The sequence below is a fragment of the Narcine bancroftii genome, chromosome 2, assembly GCF_036971445.1.
Source record: "Narcine bancroftii isolate sNarBan1 chromosome 2, sNarBan1.hap1, whole genome shotgun sequence".
Classification (NCBI taxonomy): Eukaryota; Metazoa; Chordata; class Chondrichthyes; order Torpediniformes; family Narcinidae; genus Narcine; species Narcine bancroftii.
In genome coordinates, this window is record NC_091470.1 from 57433365 (window position 1) to 57460942 (window position 27578).

At 39.0% G+C, this 27578-nt stretch overlaps 1 protein-coding gene across 10 annotated transcripts in view; it reads left to right on the plus strand.

Annotated features, from left to right (window-relative positions):
- The window catches only part of LOC138753571 (neuronal PAS domain-containing protein 3), a 1142342-nt gene that overhangs the window by 1040028 nt on the left and 74736 nt on the right, over nucleotides 1–27578 (plus strand). The gene's annotated exons all lie outside the window — the stretch shown is intronic.

Genomic DNA, 27578 nt, shown 5'->3' on the forward strand with positions numbered 1-27578 from the left:
AGAGAAGGATAGCAACAGTTTATTCATTGGGCAATGTCATGGTATGATAATTTACTAAGTACGTATCCTGAGGTATAAAAAAAACACCACTTGCTGATAACGGCAGAATGCGCCTTCTCCAACTAACACTGTTAGTTGCAAGTGTTACAATCCGGTAATAAAGAACAAAGAACCTTGATTTTGACTCACTCATTCATGAACAAAGCAGACCTAACATTAGTCATCATTTTCTTTGCTCTTATTCATCCAAGAATAATGATTCCCAGAATGAAACAGAGGAAAAGTCCTACTGATTTTTTTTTTTGACAGATGAAATGGAAAAAAAAATCAAGAATTGCAAAAGCTGTTATTTTTTATTTATTGTCAGAACAAAAATCAGCACCAGGTCATGCAAGCAGAGCAGGAGAATTTAATTGTCGTTCCTGATACTCTTAAATATTGCTCTATAAAATGGATCAAATCCACTGATTATCCCCATCAACAAAATTTATACTCTCAATAGATCCAACAGGCCAAGAAATACTTGATTCAGTCACTTCTGATCAGGAGCTCCCACCAGCTCCCCCATTGGCTTCACAAGGGTAGCAGATGGCTGATGTCTTTGGTTCACTTTTTTTTTTACCTTGACTATTACACAAAAAGTCAACAACTGAAAAAAAAATTATCATCTTTAATATAGAAAAGCAACTCAAGGATTATTACAAATCTCAGGAAAACCTGGGCTAAAAATTGGAGTTAGAGGAAAATCAGTGTTGGTCAGGGCTGCAAGTGTTTCTACATGCTTACCACACAAAATAGTTGGCGATTTTCTCTTCTTTTAAGTTTATTTATCTCATATCTTTCAAGAAATTAATTGCTATTGTGTTTTATTTCTGCTTACTGTTCCTCAAATCCTTGATAGTTTTCCATACTAATATCATTTCCAGTTTTGTGCTTTGTCGCACCAACAGAGCTAACACATAATTAATGCCTCATTGTGGAATGCTTGACATTACCCTCTCTGGATATGATTAAAATATCTCAAAGGACATTTTGTATTTGCTTCAAGGCAAGAAACCCATATTTATAGATAGGAAAATTGTTTTAACAATTAATCTTCATGGGAAACTATTGTGGGATAATTTTAATGCAATTTGTAAAACTAAGTATTTTGTTTTCAAACTCTCTGGCATGGTAGTGCATTATTTATAACAATCCAAAAACGTATAGCCATATGTAAGAGAGGCACATGCATTTTAAAAAATAGAATTGTGATTGAAATGATCTCAGTTTATTTCAAGGACCCTAAAGGTCAAATTGCCACATATTTGACCAAAATGTTGCTTATTATAAATGGTTTGTAACATAGTAACATATAATGGTAATGGTTGGAGCAAAAAGACAAAATATGTTCCACCAGTTGTTTGATTGTCATATGGGTCAGGAGATCACGCATTTCTACATGATATATTCACATTAGATTAGTGCCTCAGTGAATAGGATATGAAATAAATTGCATCTGTTTCTGTTAATTCTTGCCAGAATCTAGATCTTGAATTCTGGTCTTTAATTTATTAAAAATCAGCAAGACAGAAAAAAAAATTGTATTACTTTGGGGAAGCACCAAATTGATTTTTTTTCAATCATTCTGTTATATTATTGAGCATCAAATTTAAATTAAATAAGTCTCATTGATGAAAAAGGAAAGTTCCAATTCTGCCTCTGAGCTCTAATGGTAGAGTACAGCACTGTGACATTTCACGTTATGTATGGTTGAAGCTTGTTAATAGCAGCAGCTCAAAGAAATGGAAAAAGAAGCCAGTTTTATCCAAAATTTTATTTGCTTTCCTTTTTTTTCCAATTACATATTCCAAAAGTGAACTGGAAATAGTTATTATCTAATAGGCAGAATAAGGATCCAGAACTAACCTTTGGCTTTATGTGAAATGCTGAACACCTGCAATGAGTATTATTACATTAAGTTATATCCGAGGCAACTGAGTTCCTTATTCCTCTGCATGAATGAATCCAGTTTAATACAACACATCTTATTTTCACTATTGAGACCATTACTGTGAATTCTGTTATGTAAATATACCAAATTAACAGTTGTCCCAAGTTAATATTTACTGTGGATTGTATAAACGTATCCACATCAAGTATGCTCACCAATCCTTTTACCATAATTTCAAATTGTATTTTAAAGCAGAATGAAGTATTGGATTAATATTGTTTATTTTAATAGCCAAAGTACTTTATAGTCGTGGTTACATGTAGGAAATGTGACAAAAGAACAAAATCTATCAAGTAACAATAAAACATGCATGAATGAACCACGAAAGGCTGCAGACGCTGTGATTGTAGTAAACACACCGAAATGCTGGAGGAACTCAGCTTTTCAGCATCTATAGGAGACAAAGATACATTGTCAACGTTTCAATACATTTTAAAATAAATATAATTATTTTGGGATGATTTACTCAAATACAGGATACGGTTCATCAATCTCACAGCCTGCAGTCCTGATATTGATGCTCCTGTACCTCCTTACTATGGTAGTTGGTCAAAGATATTGTGTGCTGGATGGAAGGGGTCATCAATAATTCTTTTAGTCTTGTTTAATCAATGCTCCCAGTAAATGCCTTCAACAGAGGAAAGGGAGGCCCCAGCAATCTTCTTGGATGTTTTAATGATCCTCTGTACTGACTTCCGTTCCAATGCTTTGCAGCTACCATACCACACAATGATGCAGCCAGACAAAACACACTCATTTGTGCTTCTGTAAAATGTTGTCAAGATGGGGGTCAGGAGCCTAGCCTTCCTCAACTTCTTTGGAAATATAGGCACTACTGCACCTTCCTGACTGATGAAGAGATGTTGGAGTCCAGGATAAGTCATCCTTTATATGTACACCAAGGAACTTCATGCTCTCCTCTCTATGATGTAACCGTTGATGTGCGGTCAATTTTCATCTTCCTGAAATCCACAGTTATCTCCTTGGTCATGTCCATATTGAGACTCAGATTGTTTTTTGCACCATTTTATGAGGTTCCCAGCATCCTCTCTGAAAGCTGACTCATCATCGGCTACTGTTGCATCATCTGCAAACGTTATGATTCTGTTTGAACAGAATCTAGCAGTGCAGTCATGCATCAGCAGCATGAACAGTAGTGGCCTAACCACAAAGCCCTGAGATGCACCAGTGCGATGGGACTTGAGATTTTGTTACCAACTCGGACTGACTGTTGTTTTTTGGTAGAGAAGTCCAGAATCCAGTTGCAGAAAGGGGTGAGGGAATCTGTTCACAGATCTCCATTATGTTAGAATATCAGTAACAATCAAAAGCATTCCAAAGGCTTAATAGATTTGTCAGAAGCCAAATCATTGCTGTCTGTCAAATGTAACCCAGTCACATTGCACATAGCAGTGGTGTCATGCAATGTCTTTTCAGTGCAGGAGTCTTTTAGCAATCTGAATCTGGAAAGCATGAGACAAGGGTGGGGGTTGGGAAATGTAATTGATAGGCCCCACTGAGCTTTTAAACTATTCAACACAGATTCCAACTAAGATTTTATGTGATAAACCAATTAAGCAAAAGTCCTTAAAGGGACGATTGGATGGTACTTAAAAATGACCATAATTTCACTAATTTTCTGGCAGAAAGTTTCTCCTCACCAGCTGATGTACCGTCAATAATCACGAAAGACTGGAATTGTGAAAATTAACAGGCTTTTATTAACTAAAGACTGAAACAGCCATCTACCTCATTGACTGATCAAAGCAAAGTGAAAGGGGGAGCATGAACGGGGCTATGGGTAGGATTGGTCTCAGGAGGCATGTCCAGCCGACAGCAGCCAATCAACCATGGCTTAACGGTGGTTTACCACACCAACCTCCGCCACTTATGAAAGACTCAACTTCTAGCAAAATTAGTAGAGAATGAGGGTCCATCTCCAAAGATGATGATTATGACAATAATCAATTCATAAAATTGTTGGGTTTCTTTTGCTGATTCACCTGCACAATCACAAGGTGCATGAATTTAACATCCTAATTTCCTAAAATATACAATTTATCATAAAAGTAAAATTGTGAACTAGGTGGCCCCTCAAAACTACCTTCTATAAATTCTATAATTTTGCTACACTGCTCTACTGTATTTCTTACTTTACTTACATTGTACAGTAGTATTAAATACCCAAAGGGCTCTATATTTTGAATTTTGTTGCATAGCAATACTAAACTGCCAAATTTAGTTACCAAATGCTTCTGCTCGGTGGTTGATATGTTTTTATTCTGCTTTAATTTTGTGTCTTTATATTATTAAATATATAAAAAAAGATTCCTTTTGTGTGACAGAGGTAAGTCACATCATGAATTGCACGGTAACATTGTGCTTTGCATAAACTCCTTGGGATACCCTGTACCTATAATAACTTGGGCCTCTGAAATCCCCTGGATGTCAGTACGGCATAAGTGATTGTGTGCCTGCAGGAGGAGTTTATTTAAAATCTGTTCATTCATTTAACTATGCACAAATTATAATCCATCTATTGAGTTTCCTTAGTGTTTCTACATCTTTTAATCAAATATTGGATCAATTTCAATTCCATTTAAGAACCATGTGTAAATTGCTCTTATAAATGAGAAGGATTCCCATTAGAATGAAGAGAATGAGTATCAGTAACTACATATCCATTAAGCTTTGTGCATCGTATTAGCCTCCCTCATATTTCAAGTTCCATTTTCTTTGGAATATATTCGTAACACTGAAAATTTGAACAGCTGCCACCCGCTTCTTTCGGTGTATTCTAATATCATTTGCAGTGAAATACTGAAATAAATAATCTTTTTGAAATATTAAGCATGATTTCCAAAATTTGAAAATAGCACAATATTTTTTGCATTGTTTGTATTTCATCAAATCATGGCTAATTTGGTGATTCGTATCTGTAAATGGTTTCAATTTATTTATATGCTGCTGTATGAACTGTTTTTCTAAAAATTCTAATGACTATCAAACCCATCATCCTCTTGGAGAGCTCATTTATATGGCTCCTTCTGTGTAGGTGTTTCAGGTTGTAGTGTACTGCCATCTTGATTTTGTAAGACACCACCAAAATCACAAGAAAAGGAAATATAATATTAACCTAGATTTCAACAATACAACTTAAATCAATGCAATGCATTATTGCAATTTATAACTCCTACATTAGCTGATGGAGAGTTGGTATCACTGTTATTTATTCTTCTCCTTAGATTACATTTATAGTCTTTGCAGACAAAAAGTCCACAGAGATTTCTGTAACCTCATCAATTTAGAGCCATAAAACAACCCACATGGAACAAGCCCTTTGGCTAGACTTGTCCATGCCAACCTAGACATTCTGGCAATGTGATTGTTCTGTGCTCATCTCATTTGCCTACATTTGGTCCATAACCTTCTAAACCTTTCCTATCCATATAGACTTTGCCATTTATCATTATGACATCGAACTCAGGGGAGGTCAACTTAAAGGAGAAGCCTGGAATTTAAAATTTTTAATTTACTTACAACATAGTAGAAGTTAATTCTGACCATTTAAACCCACGCTACCCAATTTCACCCAAATTAACCTACAGCCCCATACATTTTAGAGGATGCGAGGAACACCAGGCAGAAACCCACACGGAGAACGTACAAACTCCTTGAAGACTACTCTGCTTTGCTGAAACTGTAACAGCATTGTTCTAACCACTATGCTACCCGTGCCCACCAAAAGGAGGCAAGAGGAGCCCACCAGAAACTCAATTTATTTTCTATTTTGACAAATCTCTGATTGGAAATCCAAATCCAATGGGAAGTCCATAAGAATATTGGGGCAGAGTTGGGCCATTTGGCCCATTGAATCCACCCTGCCATTCCATCATGGCTGAATTACTATTATTTTCAAACCAATTCTCTTGTGGGGATTTTAATTTATTCAATATACACGCATTTAAAAAAATAAACACACTCATAGCACAAAAAGACCATCGACCTTCTTTATTCTTCTCCAAAACACACTCTTCTTCTTTCATTAAAATACTTCTCACCATATCTCCCCTGCCCTTTTTATTGGCTCTCTGCCACATGGGTGACCACAATGTTCCTACTCGCCTCCTCATCCAACCCTGTGCTTATGTGTGGTCCATCACCCTATTCACACTCCCCCATTCTGACCCACAAGCGTTATTTTCTCACACGTCACTCCAACTATGTCACCAGCAGCACCCATCTCTACTCCCAACCCACTTAAGTGTGCGACCACAAAACTTTAGTCTTTAACCTGTAACCCTTGATTTATTTCCTGCTCAACCATATAACCGTTTACAGCACGGAAACAGGCCATGTCAGCCCTTCAAATCCGTACCGGTTCACTTGAACAACTCCACTAGCTCCTCCGCAAACTCCTGAGGAAGTACTTATTTATATATTTATATATATATATATATATATATATATATATATATATATATATAAACATCTATTATTCAAAGTTAATCTTAATTTTTGACACCTGCATAATTATTAAGAATTAAACAAAATCTCAACATTACAGTAGGCTCAAAGTATTGCAACATTATTAAGACTAATATTTGGTTTGATTGATTTGGATGATATTCTATGAGAACCAAGGGCAAAAGTGTTTAATGATTATGTACAGAGATGTTGAGAGGTACTCAAAGCAAATTCCGGTGAAATGTTTGTTTAAGGTCAAACATGATAGAATATAAACACAAATAATGGCTTATCAGTTTAAGAACATATTTACTCCACCTTAAATATCCCCAAAGACTTGACCTCCACAGCTATTCCCGCCAACGAATTACACAAATTCCCCACCCTCTGGGTAAAGAAATTCCTCCTAATTTCTCTTCTAAATGACGTTTATATATTCTGAGGCTGTGCACTCTGGTCCCAGACTCTTCCACCATAGGAAACATCTTTTCTACATTCACTCTATCCAGACCTTTCAATGTTCGATACGTTTTGATGCGATCCCCCTCATTCTTCTAAACTCCACTGAGTACAATCCCAGAACCTTCAAACACTCCTCATGAAAACAGTTTCACTCTGGAAATCATCATTGTGAACCTAATCTGGACCCTCTCCAATGCCAACACATCCTTCCTTTGATATGGAGCCCAGAACTGCACATAATAGTCCAAGAGTGGTCTGACCAATGCCTTTTAAAACCTCAACATCATATATCTGCTTTTATATTCAATCTCTCTCAAAATAAATGCTTGCATTCCATTTGCCTTCCTTATCAGTGACTCTGCATGTAAGTTGACCTTTAGGGAGTCTTGAATGAGGATTCCCAAGTCCCTCTTTGCCTGATTTCTGAACTCATTGCCCATTAGAAAATAGTCTATGCCTTTATTCCTCCCACCAAAGTGCATGATCATACATATGAGTGGGAAGGGAAGACTGAGAACCACTGCTCCAGACCCAATTGTTACTGAAATATTTTCTTGAGAAAAATTGTCATTGGCCCATTTCCTTAGGTACGATTAAAACAGTGATTTTCAAACTTTTTTTCCACTCACATACCACCTTAAATAATCCCTTACTAATCACAGAGCATTTATGGCATAGGGATTGCTTAAACTGGAATGTGAGTTTAGAGGGCAGTTTGAAAACCACGATCCTAATCTGTCCTTCTGCAGACTCGGTACTTCCTCATCAGTGCCTGCCCCTCCTTCAATTTTTTTTATCATCCACAAACTTGGCCACAAAGCTATCTAATCTATCATCTAAATCATTGATATAAAACATAAAAAGAAATTATCCCAGCACCGAGCCCTGTGGAATGCCACTGGTCACCAGGAGCTAACCAGAAAAGCTCCCTTTTATCCCCACTCTCTGCTTCCTGCTGGTCAGGCAATCTTCTATCTGGGCTAGTATTTATCTTGTAATACCATGGGCTCTCCTTTTGTTTAGCCTCATATGGGGCACCTTGTCAAAAGCCTTCTGAAAATCCAGGTAAACCACATCCATTGACACTCCTTTATCTGTCTTTCCTGTTATTTCCTCAAAGAATTCTAACAGGTTTGTTAGGCAATAGTTCCCCTTCAGAAAACCATGCTGACCTTGATTTATTTTAGTGTGTGCCTACCATTTCAAGCCTGAACCCTTCTTTGAGGTATGAACAAAAAGCAGGCAGCCACTTACATTAAAAATCTGGGGAGAAGGGAAAGAAAGTCAGGGTGAGGTGCACAGGCCAACAGACACGAGGTGATGATTTGACATGGATAGGAGGGCAGAAGAAAGGTGAGAATTGATTGAGGGAGGGGGCTAGCTCTGTGAATGCAGAGCTGGAGGAAAGGAGTCAGAGGGAGAGAGAGAGAGAGACAGGCTAGAGGAAGGAGATAAGAAGGGGAATGCAAACAGCAACTGGAGGTCTATGTTAATGTCATCAGGTTGGAGGATTGTAGGATGCCCAGATGGAACATAAGGTGTTACTCCTCCAATTTGCAGGTGGTCTCAGTCTGCTAATTCAAGAGACTATGGTCAGACAGGTAAGCATGGGAATGGAGTGGGGAATTGAAATGGATGAAGGCTGGGAGAACCCCGCTATTGCAGCAAGCAGAGCCGAGATGTTCAACAAACCGAGCTCCCAGCCTGTGTCCATTTTATCTGATGTAGAGGATACCACAACAGGAGCACCGTGCAGTAGATGACCACTGCAGATACATGTGAAGCTTTGCTTCTCTTGAACCGACTGTTTAGGGGAGGAGGTGTGGGCACATATGTAGCTCTTCCTGTGGTCACTCGGGTAGATATCAAGGGGCAAATTGTGGGAATGGAAGAGTAGAATAAAATGTCATGTAAAGAGCAAACCCTGCGAAGGTGGAGATTGTTGGAGTAAACCTCGACTATGCCTCTTCACACGCTGACCCTCGTAAGGATTCCATTCCTTTCTCACAATTCCCTTGTCTCCATCATATCTATCCTTAGGATTAGGTTTTCCATGTGAGGTCATCTGAGATGTCCTCTTTCTTCAAAAAACATAGTTTGCCCTCTACTACCATCAACTCAACTCTCACCCACCTATCCTCCATTCCCTGCACATCTGCCCTGGCCTCCTCCACTCCCATCACAACAAGCACAAGGTGCCCATTGTCCTCACCTACCAGTCCACTATCCTCAGCATCCTACATATCATCGTCTGTCATTTCTGCCACCACCAGACAAATCTTCCGCTCTCCACCACAATAGCAGAGATCTCTTAGTGGCAACCCAATTCAATTCCCCTCCCTATGCCAATGCTGACATCTGTCCATGGTCTCATGCACTGCCAGACTGAGACCACCCTCAAATTAGAGGAACAACACATTCCATCTGGGCACCCTCCAAATGGAATGCATTAACATCGACTTATCCAGTTTCTGTTAGCCCCCTCCATCTTTCCCCTTCCCCCATTTATCCTTTCCTCTAGATCTGTCTCTCACTCTTTCCATTTCTCTCTGTCCCTTTTCCTCCACCTCTGTATTCACAGAGCCTCCCTTGATCAATTCTCACCTTTCTCCCTCCTATCCATGTCCAATAGATCTTTTGTCTATTGACCTGTGCTTCCCTCCCCACCCCCCACCCTTCCCTTTCTACTCTTCCCAGTTTTTTTTATTCAGGCACCTGCCTGCTTTATTCTCATACCTTGAAGAAGGGCTCTGGCTCAAAACATTGGAGATGTATAGTTTCCTCCTATAGATGCTGCGTGACCTGCTGAGTTCCTCCAGCATTTTTGTGCTTTTAATGTTAACCAGCCTAACTGGTCGATCATTTCCTGTCTTTGCCTCCCTTCTTTCTTAAAGAGTGGTGTGGCATTTACAATTTTCCAATCCTGCAGATCCATTCCAGTATCTAGCAATTCCTGCAAGATCACTACCAATGCCTCCCTGCAGCTACCTCTTTCCAAACCCTGGAGTGTAGTTCATCTGGTGCAGGTGATTTATCCACCATCAGACCTTTCAACTCCTCAGTAATACTAACTACACACACTTCTTCCTCTTGACACTCTAACTTCTGGCACACTGCCGGAATCTTCCATTTGTATTATTACCTGTATGTCTCTTAAACCTCTTCATTGTAAGGGATATGACAACATGGGAAAGAGCTCAAAGGCAGGCTGCTTCTACCTCCCCAGAGACTTAGGGTTGCAGGTCAATAAATCTAACCAGCCTACTTCCTGGTTTCTTTTAATGTCAATTGTATTAATTTCCCCAAGATCAATTTCATTCCAATTTACTATTTTATATGGAGCTTCTGAAATACATAGATTAATCTCAAACCTCCACAACTAAAGTTCAGAATATACCAGGGTTCACCCTTTGGACTCTGTATACTACCAACAAATGCATAGACTCCATGTCCCTGTTTTCTGGGACTGATTGTATACCCTCATACTAATATTCGCACTGAATTTTACCCATGGACCAAGTTTGGAATATGTATTATGAAAGGTCAATGCCAAGTCCAAAGGGTTAAAAGAAAAAAATATTTAAGAATGAGTGTGATATATTTGTCATATAAAATGCCTAAAAATGTACATCACAATCCAAAATTTAGACAAGCAGCTTTTACTACTGAGTTGTTACATTATAAATTAATTTCAAATATGTGAAGACAGTAGGTCTACAACAATAGTGCAATATTTATCTTGATAAACATTTTGTTTGTTGAAGCTTTTAGGGACGATACATGCTGGTTATTCTGAAATAAATTTATTGCAAAAATTACATACTGATGTTAATGACTTCCTGTGGAAGGTCCTGTATTTCAAAAAGTGCTACAATTCAAATCACAGTACGACCACTAAGATTAATTCTGTGCTATTGTCAAACAATGTACCTCACTTTGTCAATATACATGGGGAAAAGAAAAATTTCCTCCTTTACAAAGCAAATATTAATTTAAATATTAAAATATTAATCTGGTCTGGAAGACATGATCCAAATCAATATATTTTTTTAATTAATTTTTTTTAAATGTAGATATACAGCACGGAAATAGGCCATTTTGGCCCACAAGTCTGGACTGCTGGGGAAAACCCACACAGACACAGGGTGAATGTACAAACCCCTTAAAGACAGCTCAGGATTCGAACCTAAGTCCCGACCACTGGCGCTGTAAAGGCATTGCGCTAACCGCTATACCAGCCATGCCGCCCTATAATGTTGGAATAGCTTCGTTCATGTGCAAAGAGTAAATGCAGCACTTCAAAGCAGGTTCCAAGTCACATGAAGGTTCCTCACTGTAAACTGTATTCAATTCCTGTGGACTCCCACAGCAAGTTGGTTTGCAGGGAGACTTTTCAACCAACACAAGTTACTTAAAGGTGTTTTTTCCTCTAATTTTGATTCACAGACAACTTAATTCCAATCCACATTTTTTTCACAGATTCCACATAATCCTGCAAGGAATCTTTTGTGTATCATGTGCAATATATTTCCAGATGAATTAATTGTTATCTTACTATTTACATTCTGAATAACTTTGACATGTTGATGCTTATGAAAGCTGTTTTCATCACCAAAATTGGTGGGGAATGCTTCTGTTTCTATAAAATTTTATAGATATAGCATATGTTAATATTCTTAAAATGTTTAGTGTTCATAGTCCAATGCACCAAAGAGAGATCTGATCTGAGAAGTGTTTACTGATCTCATGGGATGCTTGAAAAATACTGTAATTAATGCTCACAGGGCTAAAGAGTAAAAATGATCATCTAGTGTTATTGATGCAAAATGAAGGCTAGGTAAATTTTAACTGAATTTTTTTTGGTGAAATAGCCTCCTAACATTGACCACCTTGATTAATTGATGGGGAATGACCATTTGGCGAACCATCATATCACAGTATGACTCGCTACTTTTAGAGCAAGAAAGAAAGAAGCTTCAGTAGCCATTTTTTAAAAAAATATAAACCACACATAATGTAATGGATAAAGATCAGAAGATCATTGTGGATTTTTTTAGTCAATCAATGAATGATTGTCCATAGTTTAAAATTATAGTTTGGAAACTTCACAAACCTCAGAGTTCGTTCTAAAACCCTCAAGTATCTCAATCTGTGATATGACAGATTTTGCCATTTCTATCCCCACTTTGCACCACTACCAAAGGGAATCTGGGTAAAATCAGCACATAGTAAATTTCAAGATGGTAAAGATCAGTGGATCTCTTCAGATGCCACTGACTTGTATCCAAGTATGGTTGCTAGTTAATTTGTCATGTCTCATTTCTTGAGGTACTGAATAGAACTGATCAGAGGACAAATTCTGCACTTGTTTATTGAGAGCTCAGAAAATTGGAATCATGGGTGTGACAAGTTTTCTAGGAGTACCAATCTTTTTGGTTTATTTACTTTTAAATAACCAATATTCTTTCTGGCTGTGGCAAAGATAGTTCATCAGTTTGACCTATCTTTCTCTCTTTGATCATGAAGTAATCCAAATTAGTATTCTTTGCCTTGTTATGAACCGCACCTAATGAGCAGCAATAGGCAATGTTTAATTTTAAACCGCTAACTTTATTTCTTACTCTTAAACTGTAGTCTTAACTCTTAAATTATACTTAACACTAAATCTATCCCCAACTATGGTGTCTTAGGACCTCCTGTTGTTAATCCTTTCTTTTCAAAAAGCTTAAGAAAGTAAACCACAGATTAATTCCTTTATAAATCCCCACCATTCAGCTGGCAAGAGTGACCTGCTCATAAATTGGCATTATTGTCCCCACCTTGGCTGATATGAGATCAATTAAGGCCAGATAGTAACTCTTCAGAGATGCAGGTAATTGTATTCTTGAAATATTGAGTCATTAAAGTGTTCCACTCAATGCTTTAAAAGTTGTATGCTGAGTGATTTAATCGAATAGATTAAGTGCAATGAGTGTGTGATAAACTCAAAGTTTTAAGATAGCTCTGAAACATTTTTAAAGATTTAAATGTGAATAATATAAGTTTTAAATGAATACGTTGGAGTGAAAACAGAAATGCTAGAGGAACTCAGCCAATCTCTCAGCACCCATAGGAGGTAAAGATATACAAACAACGTTTTGGATCTGATCCCTTTTTTCAAATATTTTATTTAATCAACATATGTAAGACCAAATAATTGACAATAATATACCAAAATAATGGAATGTTAACAAATATATGTTGAAGCTTATATATAAGAAAAAACTAAAATCTAAAAACTAAAAAAACTACCTACTATAAAAAAAACTAAAACCCCTATTAACCCACCCTCCCTCCTGAAACTAATCTAATCCCAAAACTAAAATATATAATATTTAATTATCAAACCATTACAATTGATTAATTTGGACTGCATCAGTTGAGACAGACATTATAAAATTATTATACCTTCAGGGAAAACTTCACTGATCAGGAAAAATGTTATAATTTTAATTTCATTATTCTAGCATACGGACCACAAATTTGAAAAAAAAAAGGAATATTTATCCCTTAAATTATATGTAATTTTTTCTAATGAAATACAACTTTGAATCTCAGCATGCTATCTATCTAATGTTAATGAAACATCAGATTTCCATGTTACAGCAACACATTTCCTTGCTAAAACCATTACATTACTAAACATTACTAAAACCAGCTTAACAAATTTAAATTGATAATCTGACAGCAACAATTTAGGAGTGGCAACTTGAGCCCTTCAAGGTATGATCAAAAAGCAGCCAGGTGGCTGAATTAAAAGGCTGCAGAGAAGGAAAGAAAGGACAGGGGAATGACCTCAGACCGACAGACAAAAGGTGATAATTGGATATGGATAGGGCTAACAGAAACTGAGAAAATCTATGTTAATGCCATCCAGTTGGAGGGTGACCAGATGGAATATGAAGTGTTATAGCTTCAATTTGTGGGTGGTCTCAAGTCTGACAGTGCATGAGACCATGAACAGATATATCGGCATTGGAATGAGGCAGGGAATGGGTGGCCACTGGAAGAACTCTGCAGAAAATATTGCGTAGGTGATCAACAAAGTGATCTCCCAGTCTCCCTCTAGTCTCTCCGATTAGACAAGTCCACAATGGAAGTACCAGATGCAGTCAATGAACCCCCCCCCACCCCACAGATTCACGTTAGTGTTGCTTCATTTGGAAGGTCTGGGGCCCTGATTGGTGATGACGGAGGAAGTGTTTGTGCAGCGTATCACTTGCTGCGATCACAGGGGTAGATGCCAAGGGGGTAATTGGTGGGAAGGGTGGAGTGGATGAGGGGGTCAAGGAGGGAGCAGCCCTGTGGAAGGCAGGGAGGAGAAGGAAATGTGTGTCTGGTGGTGGGATCATGTAGTACGTGGTGGAAATGATGGAAGATATTAGGTAGAGATTAGTGGTGCAGTAGATAAGGACAAAGAGAAATCCTGTCCTTGTTGTGCTGGGAGAAAAAGGGGACTAGGACAGATATCCAGGTAATGGAGGATATGTTGGTGAGGGCCCAGTTGGTGGTAGTAGAGGGGAAGCCATGTTTTTTTAAGAAGGAGGACATCTCAGATGATCTGGCATCGTCCTAGAAGTAGATGCGACGGTGCAGACGAATTGAGAGGAAGGAAAGGAATCCTTACAGGGGACAGGGTGTGAAGAATTGTGGTCAAGGTAGCTGTGGGAGATGGTGGGTTGGTAGAATACGTACTTTGAGGATTTGTAGAATCTTTCTCCGTGGTCTCATGCCAGACTGAAACCACCTGCAAATTGGAGGAACAACACCTCATTTCCTATCTGGGCACCCCCCCCCCCCCCAACCCAGATGGCACTAACACTGACTTCCCCAGTTTCTGTTAGCCTCTCCATCCATCCCTATTTCTCCTTTCCTCTAGTTCTGCATTCACAGAGCCACCCCCTCCCATAATCAATTTTCACTTTACTTTTCTGTCTTATCCGTGTCCAATTATCTATAAATTTTCTGTTGGTCTATACTCCTCCTATTGCATTTTCTTTCCTTTTCCCCGGCCTTTTAATTCAGGTACCTGCTTGCTTTTTACTCAAACCTTGAAGAAGGGCTTAGGCCCAAAACTTCGGTTGCAAATCTTTCCCTCCTATGAATGCAACAAGACCTTCTGAGTTCCTCCTGTTTTCATGACACTCACAGCATCTGCAGACTTTGTTGTGTCACTCCAAATACATTGGAGTGCAATTTATATTCCTTTTCTAAATGCAGTCCAGTCAGATGATTCTTCCCTAATTATACTACATTGTGTACATTTCTCCCAATCACCTGGCAGTCCATTCCCACAAACTGAAGATAAAAAATCACCAAGTACACCAATTCATCCCCCTTTTTATCATCATGGGTAATATTATGGATACCACTCTGGGAGAAAACCAAAGTGTTCAGCAGACTTTGTGGCAGTTTTCCAAGCTTGCCTTTAAATTATAAGCTTTGATTTGAATTACAAATGTTGTGTCGGTTTGTATGTTGATACTGTGATCCAAAAGTTGCTTTGATGATCAACAAACAGCAGAAGGAATGTAACCTCGGGTGAGTGCATCATTTGGGTTTTGCTTTTGAAATATAGTTGGATGAGTTGATCATTCTCTGCGAAAAGAAAATGGTTCCTCAATCATTAAGGGACCTCATTTTATCCTTAACAGCTGGCTAGTGCAGGTGCCTGGGTCAGTATTCACTTGTCAGCATTTCTGAATCTCTCACCAGTGAATTAAGTCTTCAAACCATTTATATCTACAGTTCCAAATACCATCTCCTCATCTTTGACCTCCACATCAGTTCTATAGTGCTTACTGATGCCCAAATGCTTTTGACTGGCTCCCCTCTCCTCCCAACCACTTCATTCCAAATGGGGTGAAGGAGGTTCGGCGATATTTGATGGACATCCCATGGTTGTTTTTCCAATGACTCCTTTACAATGTGGATTTTTCATTTGCTTTTCTTAAAATTTTTCAAACAGGAAAAATCTAACTTGTGGACTTTAACCTGAGACCATCTCTTCCAGAAGTCCATATTTTTTCTTTGGCTTGGCTTCGCGGACGAAGATTTATGGAGGGGGTAAAAAGTCCACGTCAGCTGCAGGCTCGTTTGTGGCTGACAAGTCCGATGCGGGACAGGCAGACACGATTGCAGCGGTTGCAGGGGAAAATTGGTTGGTTGGGGTTGGGTGTTGGGTTTTTCCTCCTTTGCCTTTTGTCAGTGAGGTAGGCTCTGCGGTCTTCTTCAAAGGAGGTTGCTGCCCGCCAAACTGTGAGGCGCCAAGATGCACGGTTTGAGGCGTTATCAGCCCACTGGCGGTGGTCAATGTGGCAGGCACCAAGAGATTTCTTTAGGCAGTCCTTGTACCTTTTCTTTGGTGCACCTCTGTCACGGTGGCCAGTGGAGAGCTCGCCATATAACACGATCTTGGGAAGGCGATGGTCCTCCATTCTGGAGACGTGACCCATCCAGCGCAGCTGGATCTTCAGCAGCGTGGACTCGATGCTGTCGACCTCTGCCATCTCGAGTACTTCGACGTTAGGGATGTAAGCGCTCCAATGGATGTTGAGGATGGAGCGGAGACAACGCTGGTGGAAGCGTTCTAGGAGCCGTAGGTGGTGCCGGTAGAGGACCCATGATTCGGAGCCGAACAGGAGTGTGGGTATGACAACGACTCTGTATACGCTTATCTTTGTGAGGTTTTTCAGTTGGTTGTTTTTCCAGACTCTTTTGTGTAGTCTTCCAAAGGCGAATCACAGTGCGGCTTTCGCGCAAACAGAGGAACTACTGACATGGTCTTTGCCCTCAGACAGCTCCAAGAAAAATGCAGAGAACAAAACAAAGGACTCTACATCACCTTTGTTGACCTCACCAAAGCCTTCGACACCGTGAGCAGGAAAGGGCTTTGGCAAATACTAGAGCGCATCGGATGTCCCCCAAAGTTCCTCAACATGACTATCCAACTGCACGAAAACCAACAAGGTCGGGTCAGATACAGCAATGAGCTCTCTGAACCCTTCTCCATTAACAATGGCGTGAAGCAAGGCTGTGTTCTGGCACCAACCCTCTTTTCAATCTTCTTCAGCATGATGCTGAACCAAGCCATGAAAGACCCCAACAATGAAGACGCTGTTTACATCCGGTACCGCACGGATGGCAGTCTCTTCAATCTGAGGCGCCTGCAAGCTCACACCAAGACACAAGAGAAACTTGTCCGTGAACTACTCTTTGCAGACGATGCCGCTTTAGTTGCCCATTCAGAGCCAGCTCTTCAGCGCTTGACGTCCTGCTTTGCGGAAACTGCCAAAATGTTTGGCCTGGAAGTCAGCCTGAAGAAAACTGAGGTCCTCCATCAGCCAGCTCCCCACCATGATTACCAGCCCCCCCACATCTCCATCGGGCACACAAAACTCAAAACGGTCAACCAGTTTTCCTATCTCGGCTGCACCATTTCATCGGATGCAAGGATCGACAAACAAAAGAAGTCCATATATAGCAAAGGTTATGCCTTCTTCCTTTGTTGTAGGTTCTGTGGTGATGCAAGACCCTACAATACCAGACTTTTAACATTTTGAATGGTTAGTAATTCACAATAAAAAGTTGTCATCACCCTTTTTCACAATAATCTGTCTTGAACAGGCCAATTCCATGCCTGGCAAAGCAATTCTGCGTTCCTGACATGCTGTACATCTGCTGACTAGTGCTGCTTCTATGGATTTGTCTATGTTTAGGCAATTGTCAGATTCTTCACAACTGTCTTCATATTCACTATGCCCAAGAGTCTTGCATAAAGTTCTATCATAATCTTATTTTGCAACTGATGGTAACAACTCAGATTCTTTGCTGAAATGGTTTTGTCTTCATGCAGACCATCCATGTGTTCATAGATACATGTAGTTTTAGAGCATGGAAACAGTCCTTTTAAATTCACTTGTCTTTGTAAGCCAGGTTGCCTATCTAAGATAGTCTTAGTTCCCCATGTTGTTCATCCACCATTTTGTTAAAGATTACCTTATCTCTGCTGAGCTGATAGTCAAATCAAGTTTATTGCCATCTTATTGTACAAGTACAACCTGATGAAACAGCGTTCTCCAATCATTGGTGCAAAACATGCAGACACACAACCAGACATAGCACATATGCAGGACAAGTATTATATCTATAAAAACAAGAGTCTCGGATGATTAATGTGAGCAGTTCCTTTGGTCATACAGCAGTCTCACTGCTCATAGGAAGAAGCTGTTCCCCAGCCTGGTGGTGCTGGCTCATACTCCTGTATCTCTTCCCCGACAGGAGCAGCGAAAGATGCTGTGCATGGGGTGGAATGGGTCTTAAATGATTTTGCACGTTCTCTTCAGACAACAATCTTGGTAGATCACTTCGATGGGGAGGAGGGAGACTCTAATGATCCTCTCTGTCACTCTTGCAGTCCTGTCGATTGACCTCCAATCTATTTCTCTGCAGAAACTGTACCACACTGTGATGCAGCTTGCCAGGCCACTTTTGATAGAACTCCTGTAGAAGGTTGACATAATGGTGGCTGATAACCTCGCCCACTTTCAATCTTATCAGGAAGTCCAGTCACTGTTGTGCCTTCCTGACAAGCGAGAAGATGTTGAGTGTCCATAATAGGTCCATGATAGAGCAACTTGGTGCTCTCCACTCTCTCTACTACAGAATTTTTGATGTGTAGTGAAGGTGGTTGTTCCTGGACCTCCTAAAGTCCATGATCATCTCCTGTCTTGTCCATGTTGAGAATCAGGTTACTCTTGCATCATTTCATGAGATTTTCCACCTCATCTCTGTTGTGCAACTCATCATTGTTGCTACTGTTGTGTGATCTGTAAACTTGATGACGCTGTTGGAGCTGGATCAGTAGCATGAACACCTAGCCCTAAGTAGCGCCAGTGGTCATGTGACAGTGCTCAATATTCTGCTACCGACCCAGATAGAATGTGGTCTTTCTGTTAGGAAGTTCAGAATCCAGTTACAGAGAGGGGTGTTGAGTCCCAGTGAGGACAACTTTTCTACCAGCCTCTGGGGAGTGATCGTATTAAATGCTGAGCTGAAGTCACTGAACAGCAGCCTGCCATATGAGGCATCCAGGTGGGCCACATATTGATTGGTACTCCCATGCTGTAAATGGCTGGATGGCTTGGAGTTTGTCAAATGAGTAAAGTTTTCTGAATCAATATATAGAGCAGTTGTTCTCAACTTTTCTCTTTCCACTCACATACCACTTTAAGTAATCCCTATGCCATAAGTGCTCTGTGATTAGTAAGGGATTATTTAAGATGGTATGTGAGCGGGAAGGGAGGGTTGGGAACCATTGCTCTAGACCCAATTGTTACTGAAATATTTTGCTTGAGAAAAATTGTCATTGGCCTATTTCCTTTGGAGTTATGAAACCATGCACATAACGAGTCAATTAGATACAATGAAAACAGTGGTTTTCAAACATTTTCTTCAAGGCTGTGTATTTAGTTCCCTGCGATATTCAGCACCCACCACTGTACAGCCAAATACTGTTCTAACTCCATCTTCACATTTGCCAGAGCAGTGGGCCAGCTGTCAAATAACAAGACAATAGACGAGAGGTTAAAGTGTAATACCATGGTGCCAAGACACCAACCTCTCTCTCATGTCAATTAGACAAAGAGGATGATCCATAACTTCAGGATAGGGGATAGAAACCATACATCTGTCCAAGTAAATTGTGTTGAAGTAGAAAAAGCCGATACCTTCAAGTTCTTAGGAATAAGCATCTCCAATGTAATTGACACAATAGTCAAAAAAGCATACAAACACCCCTACATCCTTAGGACTTTGGAAACAGTTTCCACTACTTTCCTAAGCATACTTGCTGGATACATCACAGCTCAAGATTGGAAAAAGCTACAGAAGCTAGTGAATGCTGCTCAGGGCATACCTATAATTTAAACTTCCCTCTCCTGCATGTATCCATCTACACCTCCCACTTCTTAGGAAAGACAGCCAATATACTGAAAGAAACATTACACCCTGGACTCACACTCTTCACCCTCGTCCCATTGGAGAGAAGCCTCAAGAGCATGAAATCAAATGCCAACAGGTTTCTTCCCTGCAATCATTCTTGAATGAACCCTACAACAGTTCTATTATCCTGCCCTTGCTTGGTATTAATTGATATTTCTTTTTATTGCGACTCTATGCACTATAAATTGTGCTCTTTATATTGCTGTTTGAATGTTAGAAATAACCTGTGAGACTGCTCACAGAAGAATTCTTCTCATTGTGTGAGGTATAACATGACAATAAACTTAAATGGTGTGGCAACTGAACTGGTAATAAGTAAAATGTAAACTGTTCTCATTTTGCTTCTATACTTGAAATTCAGATATGTTATACTAAATCATTTACAAAACCATTCTGGTTGTGGAGTTACAATGCTAAAATCATTGAATTACATTTTCACCATTATATATTCATCTTTATATTTTAATCTATCTTATTTTTATTGAAACAGTTAACTGGTTTTCCCATTTCAATGATTCAATGTATCATTGGAACTGCAACTAAAGTTATCAGTTCTTTTTGTCCCAGAAAGGTATCTTAAAGTGATTTAGACTTTTACTGGTTAGCAACTCTGAACATAGTTCATCAGATATTTTGAATGAAAACTGCTAAGTCTGGTTATTACATCAATTGCATGTAATGTTTACCAAATAACTGCTTCCTTCTGTACATACTAAAAGAGGGAAAATGTGAATATTTTAATGCATCATCAGATTGATTTTTAAATTAATTATACTTTCCATCAGAAAGCTATGAACATCTGACAGAAATTTAAATGAAGTTCTGGATTCCATTAAATAAAATTAAAAGACGGATAATAACTCAATAACCAGGCATCCTAATCGTACTCTGAATTTAATGTACCTGTTGTATATCCTACCAGCCAACATACATGGCCCATTTTCAAATGGATAACTGATTCCAGACTTCACACTAACCAGAACACAAAATTTGAAGATCATCTTAAATTGTTCCTTCGGCCTTATTATTATAATTCGACGTTATTCACAAGATCCATTAAAGAATGGAGATGAAACATTGCCAACTTTACATATTAAGTTTGGTTTTCTTTCTTCAAATGCTTTTGGATCTGCTCAATGTTTGAGAAAGTTTTCTTTTATTTTTCAAATTGGTCGTATTTGGAATTCAGTATTCTGTATGTTAGCTGTATTCCCCAATCTGCTTTTAGTCCACCTTGTGGAGTAAAACATGTAATGACCAGCGAAGTAATAGACTAATAAAATGGAATGAATGCAGTTCATGTTTCAGAGGTCATTCCTAGAATGTAGAAAGAGTGAGTGGAGATGTGAATAGAAACTTACAATATATTCTTGATTGGAGGGTCCAAGGAAAGGAAAGGAAGCCTCATTAGCCAAATGTGGAACATAAACTGCAGCATTCCTCTAAAGATTCAATTCTACAGTATAAACAAATGATGCATTGGCTCTGCCTTGGTGCCCTAATAATGTATTGATCATCCTCCTTAATGTACAATTAAATGTTTCAGGAATAGTTAAAAAATAATACTCTGTGCATGAGAGCATGACACGACATTAATCATATCCATTTTTTATGAGCTAAGTTAATATGGCGTTTCTCCCACTGATATTTCAGTTTTTCATCATTGTGCACCTGAGAGCATATGAGAGTGAACAGCTACAGAAGTTGAGGGAAAGAGCTCGTCATCCAAGATACGTCTCTCGGAGCATTATGGGCTCTCTCAGGACGAAGGAGTTAGGTGTGCATCCTGAAAATATGACATTCACCATTTCTTTGCTGATGGACGTGTCCTTGCCTCCCTGACCCACTCAAAAGGCCAAGTCATGACTGTAACAATACCACCAATAATAGCTCTCTCAATGCAGAGGCACCCATTTATTTGTTTTTCAAAAATATTTCAAGATGTTAATATCTCTGTAAATGTGGTCCATTACCATTTATCCTTGAGAAGACGAGGGACCATTATTAATGATCATCTCCAACAAAAGAAAGCCGAATCTTCTACTTCAATTTCAATGGCATTACTATTGCCCGATTTCCCCTTCCATCATCCCGCACATCACCAATAACCAGGAAGACAACTGGGCCAGCGACATGAATACTGTGGCTACAAGAGCAATCTTGTACCCTAGAGTTCTGCTGATGATGTGATCTGCAGTGTAATTGGGGGGGAGAGGTCAGTTGATGAGCGTTTGAGTATTGAGACCTAGTGACAATGAAGGAATGGCAATCTATTTCAAGATTGTGTGCGATTAGGAGGAGTCACGTGATGGAGTAGTGGCCGGACGGTGAACTCCAGCCCTCTCCAGAAAAGTCGGGAAAAACAAGAGAAAACACAAAGGCACAGAAATAAAAGTTACAGAAAAGTGAGTATAAAGGTGGAAAGAAGATGGCGACAAAAAAAGAAAAGTCGAAAGCAACGGTAAGAAGAGAGGAAGAGAAGACAAAGGAGGAAAAAGGTGAAGGCCTTACCTGTCCGAAGAGGCCCGCTGCGGAGAGAGAAACCCGCTCCCTCAGGTCGGTAAATAATGGACTACAAAAATGGCTCGCAGAGCCGAGCAAAAGTGCGCAACCGCGCATGCGCGAAGTTTCGCGCATGCGCGATGCGAATGAAAAAAAACACACCGACGGGAGGGGGGACCAGCTGGGGAGTCGATCTCCACAGCCGGCAACGACAGCTGCAGAACACCTGCAGCAAGAAGAGACCACAGAAGACAATAGAAACAAGAAAGAAGAGGAGGAAAGGGCAACAAAGAAACAACAGATGGTCAACCCAGAGGAAGAAGAAGAGGAAGAGTATGGGGAAATAGAAGAAGAAAAGATAGGCAAGGTAAAGGATATACTTGCTCTTATTAAAGGATACATGGAGTCATTTAAAGAATGGCAAACACAGGAATTTAAGGATTTAAGAAAAAGAATAAACAACACAGAAGAGAAAATAATTAAAATGGAGATGACCTTAACAGAAATGGGAAAAAAAATGGACAAGATGGAAGAGCGGGCAGTAGCAGCAGAAATGGAGGTAGAAGACTTAAAAAAGAAATTGGAGAAATCTAATAAAAAAACTAAAGAGACACAAGAACTACTAGCTCAAAAAATAGATACAATGGAAAACCATAACAGAAGAAATAACATAAAGATAGTGGGCCTTAAGGAAGATGAAGAAGGCAAGAATATGAGGGAGTTTATAAAAGAGTGGATCCCTAAGACCCTAGGATGTCCAGAACTACGGCATGAAATGGAAATAGAAAGGGCACATAGAGTATTGGCCTCTAAACCACAACCACAACAAAAACCAAGATCTATTGTAGTAAAATTCCTAAGATATACTACAAGAGAAAAGGTACTGGAGAAGACAATGGAAAAAGTAAGAGAGGGCAACAAACCACTGGAGTATAAAGGGCAAAAAATCTTCATTTATCCAGATATAAGTTTTGAACTCCTAAAGAAGAGAAAAGAGTTCAATACAGCAAAGGCGATTTTATGGAAGAAAGGGTATAAATTTATACTAAAGCATCCAGCGGTATTGAAAATATTTATTCCAGGACAACAAAACAGACTATTCTCGGATCCAGAAGAAGCACGAAAATTTGCAGAACAATTACAAAAATAGACTGAGGGAGGAAGACGGGTAATGAGAGCTAAAATGATCACGACTGATATGTATGTGGGTAAAGACAAAAATAGACTGAGGGATGAAGACGGGTAATGAGAGTAAAAATGATCACGATTGATATGTATGCAGGTAAAGAGGTATAAGAGTGAATAGAGACAATGTGCATACGTGAATGTATCTGTACTTAGAGGAAAATATATATAGTATAGACAAGAATTAATAAGGGAAGGTAATGGAATAGAGAGAATAAGGAGGGAATTAAAAGAGGGACCTTTGTGACATATGAAAAGTGAAATCTTTTCTGGGGGAGGCGGGGTGGGGGGAAATAGCGGTCACTGCAAAATCAGTTGACGCTTGCGAGTGGATTCGCAAATCCAAATGGAGAGGGGAGATGTGGTTGTCCGACAAGGGATAAAGGACAACTCAGGAGGTGAAGGGGAGATTGGGGATAAATAAGATAGAAATAGGAGAATAAGGAAAATGTTAGATGTTGTAGGAATGTTGTCTTAGAAAGAGTTGAAAATAAGAAAACAGAAATGGAAAAGGAGGAAAGGTAATGATGGAAAAACGGAAAGAGAAGATAAACAAAATATAAAAGGGCTACGCTGAACTATATGTCTTTAAATATTAATGGAATACATAACCAAATTAAAAGGAAGAAACTACCAAATTTAAATGAATAAATGTATTCCATTAGAAAAAATAACATATTGGTTAAGAAATAATATTGAAATATTCGAACAAGTATAGGAGCCTTACATTAAATACAATAGCGAAAACCTACCGGGGACAAACATTACCTAAGTTGATGGAAGGAGAAGGAAAGAAAAGAATGGACTCAGTAGAATTTCTGGTGTAATTTTGTTGAATGACAACATTGTCTGACTGGCTTAATGCAACCTAGATTGTATACCTAAAATGGATGAGAGGGGGGGGTGGGGGGGTGGTTTGGGAGGAAAGGGGGGGGGGAGAAAAAGTCACTGTATATGTGTGAAAATGAAATAGTGTATATCATGGCTAATGTGATTTATGGTGTGAAAAATAAAAAAATTTAAAAAAAAAAAAGATTGTGTGCGATTTAGAGGGGAACTTGTTCCACATAACTGCTGTCATAGTCATACTGCATGGAAATGAAAAGCTGTTCAACCAACCATGTCCATGCTGACCAGTGGGTCCTCCAGCATTTGGCCCTAAGTGATTCAAGTGCTCAGCTAGACATTACTTAAAAGAGATAACGAGAGTTTAATGTCATATACGCCAGTACAATGTACAGATGCATCAACATTTGTAGTTGCTACGGCCAAATGGGTAGGTAAGATGCAACAAATACAATGGCATAAATTAAATGGTCACAATGTGTCAAGATAGAAAAAGAGATTATGAATAAAAAAGGATAGATAGATAAATAAATATTCAGAAATGTAATTCATGATTCTGCTTCCACTACTCTCTCCGGCAGTGCATTCCAGATATCACAACACTCTGGGTTCCCTCAGATTTGCTTACTCTGTTTTTAATGTCTCTTAACCTCACAGTCCAGGGAGACAGACCCGAGCATCTTCTTGTGGTTGAAGGCACATATTTGGGAAGTCTCAGAGAGTAATTACAGTTCATTTTTAGGCAGCATACATTGTAGCCATGGCGCAACAGTGCTAGATGAATTAATAGATGAATACTTTCTTCTGGATCTTGTCAATCATCTTGAGAATTGTTGGAGCTCCACTCACACACACAAGAAAGTATGCCATGCTTTGCTCACAGTGGGGAAACTCTCAGTTCTCAGGACATGAGCCCTCATCACAGGAAGCCTAGCCTCTGAGCTGGTCTTATAGTCATTGTATATAGCTGGTCAATTTGACTTCCTGATCATTGGTAAATTGCAGGATGTTGAAGGTGGGTGACCTGGTAAAACATTGAAAATGAAAGTAAATAGTTAGACTTTTTGTTAGAGATAATCATAGTTTGGCACTTATATGGTAGAGCTCATGCTTGAATATTGACTAGAATTTATTACATTGCCTGCTTCATCTCCTGAAGTATTGAACTTTGCTTAGTCATCTGCACACTTCTGACATAATGAGAGAAAGAAGGACTTCAATAAATATCAAGTTACTTTTAATGATAGTTGGTCCAAGAACATCATGCTAAAGAATTCCTGCTTTTATGTTGTGGGCCTTGGAATGATTGACCTGACAACCACAGCCATTTTCCTTTGTTTATGGTAAGACTCCAACAACTGGAGTATTTCACTTTTAATCCTATTGACTTCTAATTTTTACCAAATTCTCCTTAAGTTGCTGCCAGGTTGTCAATAGCAGTCACTTTTGCCTCACCTCTAGAACTGAGCTATTTATGGGCTAAGTTTATAATAAGTATTTCTTGGTGAAATTGGATCTGGGCATTAGGGAATAAATGATTCTTCCCCAAGTGCTTCACATAATTTAGCTGAGGATTGAGATAGACTGTATGGGTTGATTTTAGCTAGATTAAATGGAACATACCAGGTCAATAGTCCACATAATTAGACAGAGTTGGTGTAGGAACAGCTTAGCTGGAGACACAATACGTTCTGAAGGTTTCAAAGCCTTATCTTATCCCATATTATATCATATGGAGTGAATTAGGTGGCTGTGCTGGTGGGAACCTCAGAACAAAACCACGTGTGGCTTAGCATGATTATGAATGCACAACTTTGCCTTGAGAGCCCACATGCATCATTGGGCATGGGGATTTCTTGGTGCCTCTCTCTAAATAGTGCAAAAAAGCAACAAACTCGTTTGACGTGTGCATAATTTGAATGTAACTATTCTACAATGCTTATGGTGGAACTTAGAAACCTAACTTGTATTAGTTTGGACATATTTTGGTGTCATTATTTGATGCTCCAGTCACTTTCAGTTCTATTTCATTTCAGACTTAGAAGTGAGCATGAACAACTAGAAGTGCCCAGAACAATTTCACTTAAAAAAGAACGCAAGCTTGATTTACTCGTGGTAAAATCAAAACAAGATGAAATATTGCGTAGGAACTTGCAGGAAGCAATCCAGTATAATGTTGGCACATTATTGAATTGCTGGCAGCAGCTTCGTCATATGCAGCTAATCTTCACTTTAGCAGGTGTAAGGGGTTGAGGAAAAAATGCATTCACTATTTACAGCAAATGTGTGAATAAAGGATATATTTATGTTTACACCATAACTGAGCAAATATTATAAATCTTGCTTCCTGATTTCCACATTGGCAAGTCATTAGATTCTCCTGTTTCACAAGTAGATGTCATTAATTCTCAATTTTCACTAAAACACCAAAGCTGTGGTTTTACTGGATAGGTCACTGAGCTTTCTACATACCAAACTGGGGAGAACTGATTGAATGCCAGAGATATTTGTCATTCTCATACTATAATCATTCCGTGGGAAAAATATACAGCTCCAAGGAGCTCTGATCTTATGCTTTCACAAAATAGAACTACACGGCTGAGTGACAGTTCTGATCTGAAGCATTTAAATGTAAGTTTTGATCTTTCTAGCTTTGATTAAAACTAATGAGCTCATTTAATTCAAAATGAGAATCTCTGATAAGAAAAATAAGGTTGATGTGATAGGATTAGAGGGATGAATTAAACTCTTACAGTTGAAATTTTTGCCTAGATACTGCATTGCAAGCTATATGAAATAAAATTAAGAAGCTGTTGGCATGTTATAGTATGCAAGATAATGAGAAGAATTTTATGGTAATTCATTTTTGTAATCACTAGAAGTGAACGCACAATTTTTTTAGCTTTGCACCACTCCAGTTTTGAATAAGGGAAAATGATTCAGACTTTAGAAAGTCAAAATGACTACTTTCTTAAGACAAGAATTTTCAAAAAAATTATCCAGAATGTAACGTATTATTGCATATCAAAAGAGTCTTTAAATCATTCTGGAATTTTGTAGCATGAATTCCATGCATAAACTG